Source organism: Dermacentor albipictus, chromosome 1 (genome assembly GCF_038994185.2).
Source record: "Dermacentor albipictus isolate Rhodes 1998 colony chromosome 1, USDA_Dalb.pri_finalv2, whole genome shotgun sequence".
NCBI lineage: Eukaryota > Metazoa > Arthropoda > Arachnida > Ixodida > Ixodidae > Dermacentor > Dermacentor albipictus.
Window position 1 is genome coordinate 167,166,796 of NC_091821.1, and position 18,021 is coordinate 167,184,816.

Genomic DNA, 18,021 nt, shown 5'->3' on the forward strand with positions numbered 1-18,021 from the left:
GCGTGGGTGTCGCCAAAACACTTCTTTATTTCCTCGACAAAGTGCTCCCATGTTGTTAGGGAGTCTTCGTGGTTTTCGTACCACATCAGCGCCGTCTCACTCAGAAAGAGCGCGACATATTCAAGCTGAGTGACAGAATCCCAACGGTTGTAGCGGCTCACCCTTGCGTAGTGCATCAGCCACTCGTCGACGTCCTCGCCCACTTTTCCCGCGAACGAGCGTGGCTCCATGTAGTGCCGCAAAGGTCCAACGGGCGTTGACCTTTGAGAAGGTGAAACTAGAGCTGGCATTTGTCCATCGCCGTCCTGAGCCATAGGGAAGGTCGTTGGCAAGAGACCGGCAAGACGACGGCTCCGGCGAAGTTCTGGATGTTGCGACTCCGTGGTACGTCCTGTCGTACCCCGCACCTCCACCACTCTGTTGCACCCACAAAAGGCGTTACTTTGAAGCCGGGTAGAGTTAGCAGCGATGGCCTGGATCAGCTGAGCGCCTGGCGAGATTCAGCCAGCCAGCCACACGTCGTCTTTCTCGTTCACCACCCTCCGGTGCCCCCGCATACTTTTTGTTGAGGCGTGAACCCACTATGCTCCTAAGAGTGTCACATTCGTGAATCCACTACACACCTAAGAGCGTAACAATATAATGAACGAGGAGAAAGGAAACCGAGGGACCCTATCTTTATTAGTCAATCATAGGAAGCCAACAGGTAATGACACCAAGGACAGCATATAGGGAAATTATTTGTACTTTTTAATTGAATTAAGGAAATGATAAATAAATAAAATGAAAGTTAACGAAAATAAAAAAAACAACTGGTCGCAGATGGGATGCGAGCTTGTCTCTTCGCATTACGCATTCGATGTTCTTACCAACTCAGCTACCGCGGCGCTGTTTTCCCGTCCACTTTCTGGGTATTCATGTAGGTCTACTAGAAATAACGCTGAGAGTTTTAGCCAGTGCCACCACTCACGGCCATTTATATAATCTCAACAATGTGCGTGCTCTCTAGACCTGTCATTGCGCTATAACGGGCAGTCCTACAGAAATTAGTTGCCCCCTAAAGGCCTCGTGCTCATTGGGACAGCACATCTTATGGCAGCACAAGAACCTATGCCGAACGACTAGAATGCGCATTTGTTGCCAGAAAAAAAAATAAGAAAAGACAGGGGTGGAAGTGGGAGAAGGGGGTGGGATTGAATGCGTGGAGAGGATTGGACAAAAAATAAGGAGCAAAAGAGAGAAGCTTGCGTTGGCAGTTTTTGAAATGCTCTTCGATCCATCATCATTTCGCTGGATAAGAAGACCTCCTGCGAAGAAAAAGTTTATACATACGCAAAACGGGGATAACCTGTCAGGAAGGTGTATGCAGGTGCACCTCTATCGTGCGTGCTTCTGTTTGGTTCTTGGTGACAGGCTAATATTGGCCCAATATTTTGTCTCTATTACTAAAGTTTCAGCCAGTCTCTCCGCAGGCGACCTAACGCAGCGCAGATGAAAAGGTTCTTCATGTCCCGTGTCGCGATATATTATTCCTGCCATGGTCGCCTGATAAAGTATTCAAGTTTTGAGTATTGAATACATTTGGGCTTGATTTGAGTATTGCGCTGTCAGGCATATATATATATATATATATATATATATATATATATATATATATATATATATATATATATATATATACATAGAGAGAGAGAGAGAGAGAGAGAGAGTAGCGCTTGCGCACATAAAAACGTAAAAATGTTAACACTAACCTTCAATAAGCGTGCACGTAAGCATTTAGAAACTGTATCTGTTCTTTTTTGAACACATCGGTCTGGGACGCCCAAGGTGCACAGAATCTGCCGTGAAAGCGGTGTTGCAGAGTTCTTTTTTTCGCGTCTTATTCATCGCTTTTGTGCATGCGTCCTACCCTTTCTCCTTTATTGTCCGATTAGTAATCATATTCATACTTCGGCGAGTTAATTGAGTTCTGCATAAAACGCTCGCGTAATTGTTGCATTTTTGTGATCACGATGGCGTATGTCCATAGATTGCAATTTAGTTTTAGCCTGCGCCGTGAATTGCGCCAGCGTGAATACCAAGCTGTCTTTCTTGCGCTTATATTCCCTTCTAATATATTGTTTACGTTTCAAATAAAATCGCAGAATCTCCCCTATGCTTTATTATGCTTCAGGGGCGATTGGCTTCATATACCGTGCTCTTTCTTTTTCTTTAGCTCATATAAGTGTTCTAAAGTCATGTGTAGCATAGAGAAATTCCTCCATTTAAGATGGATTACCCGAATATGCGGACGTTACCCGCACGCTATATTATAGTACCCACGTGGTAATTAAAAATACTCCCGCATTAACCTTCTTAATTATTCACTTTCGGGCACACGTTCTAAACGCGAAATTGAAGCCGATCAGCAGGTAAGTCAAGTCTGCTTAGTAGAAAATTTAAGATTATAGCAACCGCTTTCGAGATATCCCCCCAAATCTGTTATATATTCATTGGTGTTACAGTTAAAAACTACCCGAACTGCTCGGCGCATGCTTTTGGGAAAATCTTAGAAGGCACACATATTTTGTGGTAGGTGTCAAGGCCGGTTATCACGGAAGGGGTGCTATACTTGCAATTTATACTAATCAAAGAGCACTTCACTACTCCCCAGCTTCACTTTCTGAATTGCAACATCGATGCACTGCTGTGTCTCAATTCCTTGCCTGCGAAGTTCAGTTCAAAAAGCTGATAGTAACAACTGTTAGAGTTTATACGCAGCCACCATCGCGAATTAGCGAGTCAACTTTCATGCATTTCTTTCAAGGGACTTAAGGACCAGTGCTATTGTGCGGTGACATCAATGCTCATAACGTTACTTCGTGAAGTAGCCACACTGATGCTATAGAGGCAGATCTTTAGAAAAAGGCTATAGACGCATGCAGCCTGGTCGTAATTAATGACGGATCCATTATATTTTATATTTTCTACAATTACACTAGTTGTGTTGATCTTAATATCGCCTCCTCTGACCTTACGCGCGGTATTTGATGATGCACAGATTGTGAGACACACGGGGCAATGACAACTACCCAATTCTCATAGCACATCCCCTTATGCATCCGGCAAGATCTCCTAGAGTCACTAAACTTAATAACTGGCAACTATTTCGAGAAAATAATTGTGCGGTACTGAACCAAGCAGACGACTTGGACACGTTCATATCATCGCTACTCAGTAATTACTCTAGGGCTACGTGATACACAACTGTTCGAGAAAGACATTACACTGTCGACGCAGACAATGAGCGACTCCGAGCTGTTAGACGGAGAGCAGAGCGTCGGTTTCGTTGATCCGGACGGCTTGAAGATTATCAAGAGAGTCAAGCCACAAACCGGAAAATCTAACGGGGATATGCAAAAACTGGGACAGCAGCGGTGGCGTGAGTTCTGTACGTCACTTACCCTATTCACTCTATTACCGTTTGCGTTTCATTGGGAATGGTCTAGCCGATTCGATAATCATATTTTCCTCCTCCGGTGCCGCAGGCTGCATGGGAGTCCAATGAAACGCAAAGGGGAAGACGTTGATCCGTTGGTGGCACTAGAGAAAAGATTAGAAGCCAAAATCGAAGCTAAATTTGATTCTTTCATGGCCCAAATTATGGGAGAAATACAGCAGACTCAAAGCCAGATCCAAGGCCTTACGGGTGAAGTACAAAAGCAAAGGGCAGAATTAGTAGCCATCGGAGAATGGCAACTAAAAGCATAGGAACAACTGGACCAGCTCCAAAATGGCCAGAGGCGCGCAAAGTGAGTCTTTAATCTGGCAGTGGAACTGTCACGGCTTCCAACGCAATCGAGTGTGAGTGCAACAATACTTGATGCTATTAGATGAGAAACCGCTAGCTATAGCCCTGCAGGACACGGGCAAAGCAGCACAACTCTCGGGATACCAAGCTTTTTCAAGTGACAGGGGTGAGAAATCTCGCGTCACTACGTTCATTAAAAGGAATATTGCGGCAATCGTGCGCGAAATCAACTCGAGAGACATTGAGGCAGTGCTTCTGGAAATTATTACGGGACGAAAAGAGGAACCGAGCGTGTTCCTATTAAACTTGTACAGCACTCCACAGCAGAAAAAGGTGCGATTCAGGGCCCTCTTTCGCAAAGCTATTCAGGCAGCCGGGATTAATCCCTTGCTAATAGTAGGTGACTTTAATGCAGCGCATCCGGAATGGGGTTACGCTAAACAAGATCCAAAAGGTAGGCAGCTATGGAAGGATGCGCATGAGCTAGGACTCACCCTACACACGGACCCTAGCTGTCCGACCAGGGTGGGTAACAGCGTGTGCGCAGACACCTCCCCTGACCTGACCTTCTCAAAAATATAACAAATCTGAATTGGAAAAACTCGGAGCTTAATTTCGGAAGTGATCATTTCATTCTGGCCTCGATCCTTAAAAAAGGGGTGAAGACGCGTCGTGTGCCTCAACCGAGGATCACCGATTCGGGATTATTTAGGGAGAAGCGAGAGAAAGCTGCCATAGGGAAAATCACAAACATAGAGAAATGGACGGAGGTCATCGCGCGTCACGTTGAAGAGGCAACCAAGACGATTGAAGGGAACGATGCGCCGGAAATAATCGATAGCAAACTGCTTCACATGTGGGAGACAAAACGTGGTATGGAGCGCAGACTAAGGAAGCAAAAATGGAACCGTAACCTTAGAAGGCGAATTGCTAGACATAACAAAGAAATTGAAAATTACGCGATCAAATTATGCGAACAGAATTGGTGCGGCAGATGCGACGAGATGGAGAGGGGCATGAGCCTTTCCAAAACGTGGGGTCTGCTGAGACACCTATTAGATCCGACCAATTCGAAACCCTATCGGGAATTAGATTATCAAAAGCCAGGCACGCGTATGAGGGTACAGACGCGGAATTTATGGACAAACTGATCACCATGTACATTGGCGATACGCATAGCACCCCCCTCCCGGAATGCGACGGAGCTCCCAATGAGGAGCTTGACGCACCCGTCACGGAGGCGGAGGTCAGGGCAGTAATATTGGGACTAAAAACCAAATCAGCCCCGGGTCCTGACGGGATAACAAACAAAATTCTAAGAAATCTGGACGATGCCTCCATCAGCGCTCTGACGGAGTACATGCAAGAAATTTGGACTAAAGGCCACCTGCCACGCCAGTGGAAGATGGCAAACGTGATACTAATTCCAAAGCCGGGCAAACCCCCTAAACTAGAAAATCTAAGACCCGTTTCTCTAACCTCATGCATGGGTAAATTGATGGAGCGCGTAGTCCAGACCAGACTGACGCACTTTATGGAGCAGAACGACCTGTGGCCGCACGAGATCATCGGCTTCCGACCGGGCTTGTGTAAGCAGGACGTGATGCTCCGTCTAAAACATGACATAATCGACTCGCGTTCTAGAGACGCCAAGGTAATTCTCGGCCTGGACTTGACAAAGGCTTTTGATAATGTTAAACACGAAGCGATACTCCACGGTCTCCAAGAAATCGGGGTAGGTGCGCGAACATTCGACTATGTCAAGGACTTTCTGTCAGACAGAACTGCCTGCATGAAGTTCCAAGATATTGAATCGCCAACACTGAAATTAGGAAGCAGGGGCACGCCGCAGGGCTCGGTTCTTTCCCCGTTCCTCTTCAACGTGGCGATGAGGGGCCTCCCCGAAGCTCTGAGAAACATACAGGGGCTAAATTTCAGTATTTATGCGGATTACATCACCCTCTGCACCAACCAGGGGAGCTATGCGAGCATCGAGGAGCGCCTGCAGGTGGCGGCGGATACTGTCGTGCACTATGCAGCCGGTAGGGGTCTGTCGTGCTCACCGCAAAAATCGGAGTTATTCGTCTACAACCCAAAGTCGCTCCGGTGCAAGCGTAGCTGGGAATTTGACATTAAAATAGAGGGGAAACCAGTCCCAAAGGTTAACCAAATCAGAATCCTAGGACTTTTCATACAGTAAAACGGATATAATGATGGAACAATAAAAAATCTAGAGGGCTTTGCCACGCAAGCACTTGGCATATTTAGAAGGGTCGCGCTGAAAGGACGAGGCCTGAAGGAAAGAAGCTTGCTTAAACTAACCCAAGCATACGTAATAAGCCGCGTGTGCTATGCGACGCCTTTCTTAAACATCAGGTCAAAGGAGAGGAGGAAACTCGACTCGTTCATTCGACGGTGCATAAAGAGGGCCTTAGGCTTACCAATTACCACCTCCACAGAAAAGCTCCTCTCTATAGGAGTGCACAATACCTGGGACGAAATTGCGGAGGCTGTCAGAATTTCGCAGCTTGAAAGATTAAGCCGAACGACCACGGGCAGAGCTATCCTCGAAATGGTAGGCCTGCAAACAGATAGGGGACTACGAGGCAAAACAAACATCCCGCTGGACTGCCGAGAAAATATAATCATTCCCCCCCTCCCTCGTAACATGCATCCCATATTCAACACGGAGAGGAGGGAAAAAAGAGCAGAAGCACTAATCAAACGCTTTGATTCAATGAACAGCAAGTCGGTTGCGTACGTGGACGCGGCAAGTGGCAAGTCGGGTGCGGCGGTCGCCTCGGTGGTCGACGGCCGAGGTGCCCCCGTATCGGCCGCCACCATTAGAAGCCGCAACTCGGAAACGGCTGAAGAAGTTGCGATAGCGCTCGCTTGCGTGGGAACGGAAGCAAATTTCATAATTAGCGATAGCAAAACGGCCATCTGGAATTTTGGAAAGGGCAGGATCTCGCCGGAAGCGGCAAGGGTTCTGGCCAGTAAGCGGCTGAACAGAAAAATTAGCCTAATTTGGACCCCTGCACACACGTCCGTTCCTGGCAATGAGGCGGCCCACGAGTTAGCCCGAGCTCTCTACTTCCGGGTGGCTGTGGAACCACCCGACTGCCGGAACATGGACGAGCGTCTGCAAAATTATACGGAGATTGTCGAAAACTATCGGCTACGCAGGAGACTGGTGCCACCACCGGATAAAAGCGGCGCCTGCAAGCTGGGTACTTCGTAAACCCGGTCTGGGCATACCATGTTATGCATGATAGAGAAACCGATGAGTGCAAACACTGTGGGGCGAGAGGGACCCTCGATCCCATAATCTGGGAATGCGCTAGCTCCCCGGGGGCTAAAACAAACATAAATTGTAGAGAGGCCTGGGAAGTCCTGCTGCGGAGCGAGGACCCTACTCCACAGCAACACGCCATCCGCCTGGCGGAAGGAGCCGCGAAGAGTCAAGACCTCTTTGCTTGCTTCTAATTGCGGAGGTTCCGGCCCCCGTCCCCAAGCCCTGTGTGCCGGGTATGGGGAGTAGGCGCCTCCTTGACCGGCGGTACAATAATGTTGCTATCATCATCATCATCATCATCATCATCATCATCATCATCATCATCATCATCATCGGCAGCAGCAGCAGCATCACTCTATTACCGAAAATCTGGAGGTTAATAAACGCCCTTAACCATCCAGTATCACAATGTAGCCCTTTCAAAAGCCTCGCTATAGCTCGTGGCTTATCTGAACGCGAAATTGCAAACCCGTTCTGCGCAGTACTAGTAAATTTTGTACAAATTGTCTCAGTTGCAGATCAATCTAGCTTGTTGGTGCAGCAACAGATTGAAGACGCTTCCAACCCACCTCGTGCCCAGTTGGATATTCTGATCTCTCTACAAGAATTGCAGCATGCTTTTTCGAAGACACTCCAAGGAACAGAAACTGGTCCTGACAACAAATCGTATTCCACTTTGAAAAAGCGTTGGGCGTATAGGCATTGTGAACCATAGTTCCAGCGCACATTTGAACAAGGACGAGGCGAGAAAGACAACACGAACGCCGGCCAACTAGCCCAGCTGTCCATACTGGGCGGATAGGCACGTCCACTCTCTTACACGTATTCAACAACATGTGGGAGCACATCATCTACGCTGACGACATCCCCTTATGGTGCTCCGGTGACTGCGAGGGCAGAGTCGGAGAATCCATGCAAGAGGCGATCGACGTGATCGAAGAGTATCTCCGCCCCGCCGGACTTCGATGCTCCCCCGCCAAGTCGGAGCTTCTGCTTTACAGAAAAGAGAACGGAGGCAGACCCAAAGATTGGAAGCCAGTCTCAAAAACCAGCATCGGTCTTATATAGTGATTCCAAAACGGCTGTTATGACTTTTCAGAAGGGCTGCATCGCCAAGCAAGCTGCTCGTCCTCTTAGCAGCTCGAAGGACGTAGGGTCGGTCGAGGGTACTCCCCCGAACCTCAATAAGTCTGCTCACGAGGCTGCGCGTGACCTCACCGACCGCGATTCCTCTGCGAGAAGCGCCGACTCCCCTACACCCTACGGCCACAGGGACGCTCCCGCTACTCACAACGAGATTATTAATTGCTTCTACATGTCTAGAAGGGTCTTTCTACCCTCTCACCCCAAGTTGAATAGGGTGCAAGCCGTTTCGCTTAGACTTCTGCAGACCAGCACATATCCGTGCCTGTCCGTTCTCCACGATGCCCGTCCTGTGGGCAGACCTCCACTCTAGCGCACATGCTCTGGGAGTGCGGGTCAACATACCCCAAGTTCATCAAGGAGGAGTGGGACTCGCTTTTGCGTAGCCCCACTCTAGAAAAGCAAATCCTGGCCGGTGGGCTAGACCTGCCGGTCCCGACGTGGGACTAGCCGGGTGCGCGACGAGTTCGCGTCCTCGCCGGACTGCAGCAAACTTTCTTCACTCACTCACTCAAGCACATGTTCCTGTGAGTTGAAGGATCGCTAAAGTGGTGCCGTTGCTAAAACGTGGCAAAATGCCCCTCTCTCCAGGCTCTTTCCGTCCCGTCAGTTTAACCAGCTGTGTGTCAAAAGTGATGGTAGAATTCATTGATATTAGACTGCAATGGTTGATAGAATCGAGCAGTTGTCTACCAGATCAAATGGCTGGTTTTAGAATACGTTGATCTACAATGGACAGCACCTTTGAATTGGTAACGTTTGTTGAACACGAGATTAGCTGTGGAAAAATTGCTGTTGCTGTCTTTATTGATGTTAAGAAGGTCTCGAACTCAGTCACTCACCTTCATGTCCTGCTTAGACTGTAAACGCTCGGAGAGTGTATGGCGGGGTTCTCAAATGGAGCGCTATCTTCATGAAAGACAGAAATATATGTATATATACAAATGACGGACAAAGCGATAAAACTCCATAAACATAGGAGTTCCCCAAAAAAGTGTATTAAGTCCACTTCTGTTCAATGCAGCAATAGCAGGCTTACCAGCTCTATACTTCCGGCAAACGCAAACATATCGATGTATAAGCTGATGACATTAGCACGTGGACATAGTGTAAGACTTTAGAGCTTGTCAAGCATTGTCTGCGGAAAGCTTTAAATACAATACGTCCCTATGTAAGAGAACAGGGCATGCTGATATGACAAATCAGCTGTTTTACCCTTCAGGAGAAAAAAGTAAGAAATTTCGGCCTTTCAACAGACGGCCATGAGGTGGAGCTGCTTCGGAAACATCGTTTCCTCGTCGAGATTTTAGACCACCAGCTTCGATGGACCCATCATTTGACCGCCCTTGGGAACCAAATTATAGTTGTGTCATAAATGTTCTTCGCAGGATCGCAGGTACAAAGTGAGGTGGATCAACTGCATCCCTACTCCACGTTCACTCAGCACTTGTCAGCCAGAAAATTGCTTACTCCACCCCTGTCTAGTACAAATTATCTGCTGCGTCCCTTCACCGACTACAGATATTGCAGGCTCGGCAGTTTACGACTGTGTCTAGGAGTCCCTCAAGCTACACTGAGGAATCGATTCTTTACGAAGTGCACCGTCAACTCAAATACCGGCTAGATGTAGAACTTTAGAAAAATACCGAGGCACTAATTCATCGACTTCGCCTTGGGACAACATAGACAAAATATTTTCGTTATCGAATACAACGGTCTTCTTCCCCGTCTTGCTCCTGTGGCAACGACGATGACGATGTTCGCCTTCTCCTCCTCGAATGCCCGAGACACGCGACGCGAGGACGGCGGCTAGAACAAGCGCTACACTACACTGATCCTCACCGAGCTTTCTCACTCGCGAAATTGCTGGGCCCTTGGCCATCGAAAATAACACAGTGAGAAGCATTGAATGCACTCGAACATGTTTACGAAGATACAAGCAACCTTAACAAGTACTAGATATCTCACTGAGTAGACACACAATGTAACTGCAACTTGTTTTCATTATTTGTAATTAGTGGTTGTACATTCCGTGTCATACTTTTTGTGTTCCGTGTTGAAACTCACTCTTGACTGTCATATTCTGTGTGTGTGTGATTATTTTAACGCTGTAATTCCTCATCGCAGTTTACATCGCGGCCGCTCGTGTCAATTTGTTTGTGAGTGTTTACAAACTCATTGTGGTGCGACTTGCTTTTGCCTTTTATATTTATATGTTCGCGGGTGTATATAGGACTGTGTGCTGAGGATTTCTTACCCTATGGCGTCGTTTCTTTTCATTTTCCTACTACATATTTTATATATATTGTTATTTCTGCAATGAGAAAAGGAATACCCTTCCCCATTATAGGGTGACTACATCTCTTCTTTATATTTTCATTTAAATCAAGAAAAAAAATTATACATTGGTCCACAGCGAGAAGAACGAACTTTAAAAGGTATACATTTTACTTGTCTTGCTTTGTCGCGCGATTGGTTGCTTTCTAGAAAAAGCACGTCGGAACTAACTTGTCGCCTCGATCATTTTTGTTAATTATTATTTGTCTCTCACGATCTGTTGTCACTAGCACGCCGTTGTTCAGACGCAAAGTCCCGGTTCTGCATGACGCTATTTTACTGATTGATTTCCTTTACTGTAGGCCTCAAAATTATTAATAACGCCCTGTTTATTATAACGACAAGAACAGAGGCCACTCGTAGAAGCATGCAACTAAAATATTCGCATAAGGTGCGGCGACCCGTGAAGCACCGTCTCGACGTGTTTTCTCGGGACCCGTGAGTGGTCGAACGCAATCTTGGTGGAGCGCAGCTGCCTGCGGGCGTTTCCTTTCACGGGCGCCGCGCAGTATTTCGCCCACGCGGTGCGAGCGCAGGCTATACGCAAAAGCGCGCCCGCTGCTTGGCGCTATGTGGCGGCAAAGGTCGCGCTCGAATGGCCCATTTTCCCTCGCCTTTTTGATTAGCCCTGCACGGTAACCAGGTGTCCCGAACTGCCTTCTGGCCAATATGCAGAGCTCTCGGGATCGCTATGTACTCGCCTCCAGGCGGCCTCCAGGGAAGCAGACGTCTTCGCTGCAGCGTGTTTTGCCCTTGTGTGTCGAAAAAGTTATATATACTTTAGTGAAAAACTTGCGATAAAAAAAAGAACAGAAAAAGAACTGATATAACGCTTCGCCAGCCTCGACAGTTTCGAGTATTTTTGCAATGTGCTTCGAAGAAGTACCTTCTATGAGCCTCGATAACTTTGCGTAAGATGGAACGCGAAGACGCTGTCCGAGTGATGGATGGAAGAGCGCGCAAGAGTGCTTGACAGTGGCATAGCTTGCTTGGTTCTGATGGAGCGTCACTATGTATAGTTCCGACGGCGCTGGTCTCATGTTCTTTTTTCCTGTTTTTTTTTATTCATTGCGACTTTACTTTAAATTTTTATTTTATTTTTGCGTGGTCGTAGCCCTGTGGCTAAAATACATTGCCTAATGCAAGGAGTTACAAGCAGTGTGCTGCATGTGTCATTACGTTATTTTGTGTGTCCTTGAATGGTGTCAAGGAAAAGAAAGAAACAAAAAAAGACACGTAAGCAAGCTAAAATCTTTCCGGCACGATATTTATAAGGTCCCTTGGGTATGCGAAGCGATTCATTCAAGCCTGAGATGGAAGTTTGTCCACGACAGCTGCAATGAATCTGCTGCTCGTTTTTTTTTTTTTTTTTATGCAGTGCACCTGCGGTGTCTGTCAAGCAACACTGAAAGGGTATTGACTCACATTAGCTCGTCCGACGTATGAAACTTAGTGAATTTCTGGATAGATACTTCGTGTTGCGAGACGAGCAGGGAAAAGACCTCGTGGGATATAAATTTGGAGTGGTTGGTTGAAGGGGGGATTGGAGGGGGGGGGGGGAGTAATGCTCAGTTAATTTCCGCGATTCGAATAAAATCATATTCCGCCCGAAGCATACCAGTGTATATGATGGTACTTGACGCAAGGCTTCAGTTGCGTACTTGTGAATTCATGATGCTAAGGAAGATTATCTTTCTAGGGAGCATATAAACATTGTGTCCGTGTCCGTCGGCGCATCACATACTAAACAGTGCGCTTGAAATAGCGTTCGTTGCTCTGCATTCTTATGAAACAAACCCGCTTATATATTAAGCTCTCGCCCTTGGCTTGTGTAACACGTGCTAACACGTAACATGGTGCTGTAGGTAACACAAAACTCGCAGTTGCTGATTATCTAAGGGCACCGATGTGAATTATTTTATAAGCACGCCATCCACCGAAGTGATTCGACGTGAATTACCTATTCCTGTATCGACGACTTAGCTTTATTAACGTGATTGAGCTTTTGCTCATCAAAGTCGATATTGTGTTTTCTTTCTGCTCCAAGAAACGTATACGGCGCCTTTCAGCAATGAAGCTTTCAGTAACGAAAACTTTTCAGCCAACATCACTCGATTTAATTATGTCTCAGACGCCATTGCATGTTGTCATGTTCTAAAGAGACTAACTATCAGGCAGGCGATGACACGAGGACTCTTCCCTACAAACCTTTCTTTAAAGAGAAGAAGAAGAAGAAAAAAAAAAGAAGCTCAGACACTCTTCTCTGATGTCGTGCACTTTCATAGCCTCTCCTTGACCTAATGCAATACTAGATGTCCTTAGAGGAAAGTTATTCTCTTATGTTTGCGCATTCGAAATCACCTCTTAATAATACCACAATATTTCTTCTGTCTTAGTACACTTTTTAAAAGACGGACTAGGACGTCCAATTACTGGAATAAAGTTTACTTTCGTTCTCTCCTTCGCCTTGCGACGGACTGGTTGCGTGCGAGTTCTGGACAAATAAAGGACACACGTCCTCTTTACCACGGCGGTGTTGCTAGGAGGCGTCAAAGCACGGACCCTATTCGCACGCCGTGAACTGGGACTGAGTACAGTCACCGACTGTTCCGCGCCCTGGCGTCAAGCCCATATGGGGCAGGTAGTCTGCCCGGCGCGTTGATCGAAGCCGATGTGGCTTCGATGTAACTAAAGATAACGTACATGACTTTCTGCCATGTTTCCCATGAAGCATCGGAAAAAGTACAGGGTAGAGTGCATAAGCGCGACTGTAGGAGAACGTAGGAAGAAACAGATACACAGACACAGCGCTTCCTGAAGCGCCGTGTCTGTGTACTTGTTTCTTCCTACGTCTTCGCACAGTCGCGCTTATACACTCTACGATAGATTCTAACCAACTAGCCCGCCAATGTGTTTTAACCAACGAAAAAGTACAAACACAGTGAAAGAGAAACAAACGACAGCAAGAACCCGTGATGCCATTTGCATTATCGAAGTATTTGGGTCTCATCGCAACGTTGGTGCCGTCATCCGTGGTGAGAACATTGGCAACGCCAACCAAATATGCATAAAGCAGCATGTAGTTGTTGCATGAGCTCGCCTTTTATTTACGTTTCTCACACTTTTATATCTCATGGCCCGTTATTAGTACGCAGCGTCAGCTTATAAGCACACCAGATGTCGCGCTCGATGCTCTATTCCGCTATAAGACATAGCTGCCAAGTTTTGGTGACATGAAGTTTGAGACGAGAAACATCAATCATACGTGGGCTCATTCCTTTCTAAATCTAGTAAATACAGGAGGTTCAAAAATGCGAAGCGCTTCTAGCTAAAGCAGCTCAGAAGGCGTGTGCATCGAAAGGTGCCGACGAAAACGCCTCTCGCCTGAAATGCAAGTGCGCATTAAGAGGAAGCTTTAGCTCGAGTGCTCCTATCTAAATACATGTAAAAGAAGAATTCGTTTTTCTCGGCAACCACTGCACCAAATTTGACGAGGTTTGTTGCATTTAAAAGACAAACTTAAAGTCTAGTGACTGTTGGTTTCGAATTTTCGAGTCAAGTCGTAAATGTTTTATTAAAAATTGGCAAAATCGAAAATTTTCAGAAAACGAAACTATCAACTTTACAACTCTGTAACTCGACGACTAAAAATGATAATACAATTCTGTGAATTGCATCTAATAGTACATCTAAAGCGAACAAAATTGATATGTTGCACATGAATATAAAAAAATTTATACATAGGGAAATACAACTTTTGCGAAACCGTTGTAACCAACGTAACAAATTCACGTAAGATTTAAAATGACATATTGAATTTGTCCGCTTTGAATGATCTAATGGATTCCGTTTACAGAACCGCCATATCAGTTCTTGATGCAGAGCTATGAATTTGTAAACTTTGTGCTTCTATTTTTTTCAAACGGTCAAATATTTGAAAATCGATTTAAGAAAATTCAAGCCCTAAATCGAAATTCCGCTTCCAACAGTCACTAGCATTTAACTTTCTCTTTCAAATGCAACAAATTTCATCAATATCGGTGCAGGGGTTATCTCATAAAACGTTTTTGCGTTTTACATATATTTGAATAGGCCGCGTCGGAGTTGGGCCCGAGCTAAAGCTTCCTCTTAAATAAGGGGCCGAAAGACACTCAGAAAGTTTGCCTTCGGTCGGCTGAACAGCCCATGTTTCTGCATGTCTTCCCAAGAAAAAACGTAATATATACCTGACTTGAATAAGACAGATTTGGGTTACCAAGCTGAGCGTGAACGGTAATAAATCATTATAAAAGACATAAATTAGTTCTACACATTGCAGATTGCACTCTGGGAGACTTGACACCGGTATTTTTGTACTCTGCTTATACAGAATGGATCAGGGATTCCTGGACTTCAATTAACAGCTTCCGCAGTAGCCGTAGCCCGTAAGCATGCGCATTTCCTTTAGAACGTCGTTTCTCTTACTAGTCTCTCTCTCTCTCTCTCTCTCTCTCTCTCTCTCTCTCTCTCTCTCTCTCTCACCATATATATATATATATATATATATAAAGAGAGAGAACTTTATTCGGAGGCTCCCACTGCGGGGCGCCTTATTTTCAGATCCTGGCTTGGCACGTAAAACCCCTGAATTTTTTTGTTTGTTTTTGGATGTGTTAAATATTTCAGGATACAGACTCGGGGATATTTACAATGTGTCGCGCGTAAGAGGTGCCAAAATTTAAAAAAAAATGAAGTACAACGTAGCTGCACGGAACCAAGGTTGGCCGTCACTTGGAGCAAGTCAGACTATTCTTATATTTAGCCTAATTGCAAATTAGTTATAAATAATCAATGAACTTCTCAAATAATAAAATCAGAAAAAAATTGTCAGTGAGATAATTGTAGACCATCCTAAAAAATTCCCGATCCAGCTTTCTGTTGCTCAATACGTGCTGCCTAGAAGCTTTTTCCTAGCCGGAAAGAAAGCGCGTGAAATGTGGAATGGCATGCGACTACTCCGTGCGGTATATTCCCACAGTACATCTTGAAGAAACTATTGGCGGTCACACACATTGTACGTATGTATGTATGTATGTATGTATGTATGTATGTATGTATGTATGTATGTATGTATGTATGTATGTATGTATGTATGTATGTATGTATGTATGTATGTATGTATGTATGTATGTATGTATGTATGTATGTATGTATGTATGTACGTACGTACGTACGTACGTACGTACGTACGTACGTACGTATGTACGTATGTATGTATGTATGTATGTATGTATGTATGTATGTATGTATGTATGTATGTATGTATGTATGTATGTATGTATGTATGTATGTATGTATGTATGTATGTATGTATGTATGTATTGTCACGCAGCAGTGACGGTTAACAAAGCAGCAAAACTGGGAATGACGAAATTAGCATATTATTGTGCGAACCTGTGCCTTCAAAAACACGCTATGCTCAAAGGATGGCGACAGCGGCAAACACAGTCGGCAATCGTCCAAAATCTCATCTGCCGGTCAAGCGCGTCGGCTATTATAGATCAGTCGTCGAATGTTCCAGAGTACTCGTTGGGACCCGCGTGTCTTACACAAAGCTCTACACTATTCGCGTCGCGCGTACATGCAATCAGATTACACAAGGTTCGGTGACAGACAGCGGATGGAACCATCCATAACATTCCAGAAACTTCCGATATATATGCAGGCGCGGTCTGCAACTGTGTGACAGCATATGTCATATGTTAGGCGGTGAAACGTGGTCGCCCGATAAAGATAAATGCACGTGTCATTATATATATATATATATATATATATATATATATATATATATATATATATATATATATATATATATAGAGAGAGAGAGAGAGAGAGAGAGAGAAGTAGCTGCAAATATTAATGACATTTAGGAAAATCATCAAGCTGAAATAGATAAGAAATCGAACAAGTTGACAAGCCTAGAACACAAAGTGGATTTTTGTCAAGAAATAGCAAGCATTATTTCGATAATAATGTCAATGCAAAATAGAATCGATGATCTAAAGAATCGTAGCAGACGCTGTAATTTGATAATATACCGACTACCAGAAGCCACTGGAGAGACACCCTTGACACTGGAACGCACAGTGAATAAAGACGTTATCGAAGGCCCTTTGGAATTAAATGCAGTAGCCATCGAACGCATACATCGGATAGGGAGAGCAGAACCTAACAAGATTCGGCCTGTAATCTTCAAATTACTAGACTCAAGAGATAAATATACAATACTGAAAAGGGGTACAAGCTTAAGGACACTCAACTTTCTATTGCAGGAGACATTTCAAAACACGTGCGGGATATCAGAACAAAACTTTGGAACAGCGTGAAGGTAAACCGACAAAAGAATGAAAAGGTTTCGCTTGTTTTCGACAAACTGTACATTAACAATCGCCCGTATGTTTGGAGTAACGAGCAGGATGACAAAGTGCCACTTGAAAAAAAAAAGATTCAGAAAGGGGGTCAGAAAATCGCTGTGCCGGCAAAGAAGCGAACATCACCGGAAAAGATAAAAGCGGAGTTGTAACTCGCCGAGGCGCAAAATCAGGGGACTAACATTTTTCACAGTAAATGTTTGAAGTGTCGTCAACCAACCCCGGGCGCTTGAAAACTTGATAATTGATTATGAACCTGATGTAGCAGCTATAACAGAAACGTGGCTCACGTCTGACATTCTTGATCAAGAGTTCGCGCCGCCAAGTTATTCCGTCACCGTAAAGACCATCCCACACGTGGTGGCGAAGTGGTGTTATTAATAAAAAAATGTTTTGCCTTCACCGTTCTGTCTGGGATAAAAGACGGTGAGGCGATGTTCTGTAAATTGCTTTGCGAAGGTAGAAATGTTTTCTTAGGGTGTGTTTATCGGAGCCCGAACTCGGGTGACGAGTGTATCAGTGCCAATCACGACTACATGCAATGTCACGACCATGGTTTACGCATCGCCCTTATGGGTGATTTTAATCGTTCTGAGAATAACTGGAATGACATGTACTACTCGTCAGCAGCCTCGGATGCACTATTTGATCTCATGTTAACCTTCAATCTTCACCAGGTCGTTTTACGTCCAACGCGTTCGCAGGGAGCTACTCAAAGCATTCTTGACCTAATACTTATCAGACATCATTTCGATATTAACCATGTACGAAGTGACGTAATTCATGGCATACCAGAACATGACGTACCAGTGCGCGTGTTAACACTTGTTGGTATTGCTGCCCACTGTCATGTGTCCTTAGTAACCGACTTCCAAAACGCTGATGACAATAGCATACTAAGATACCTTGATCACGAGTTCCAGCCTTCTTCCCAAATGGGTTCCAATGCCTCTGTTGACGTGAATTCCCTTAGGCTTATGTTCAAATCTAGCGTCCTCTACTGTGTCACGAACTACGTGCCTACTAAAACCAAGCGGCCGCCAAAA

The 18,021-nt window shown here is 45.3% G+C and overlaps 1 protein-coding gene across 1 annotated transcript in view; it reads left to right on the plus strand.

Moving 5' to 3' along the window:
* LOC135911721 (synaptotagmin-15-like) overlaps positions 1-18,021 on the plus strand; it is a 387,529-nt gene that overhangs the window by 280,399 nt on the left and 89,109 nt on the right. The gene's annotated exons all lie outside the window — the stretch shown is intronic.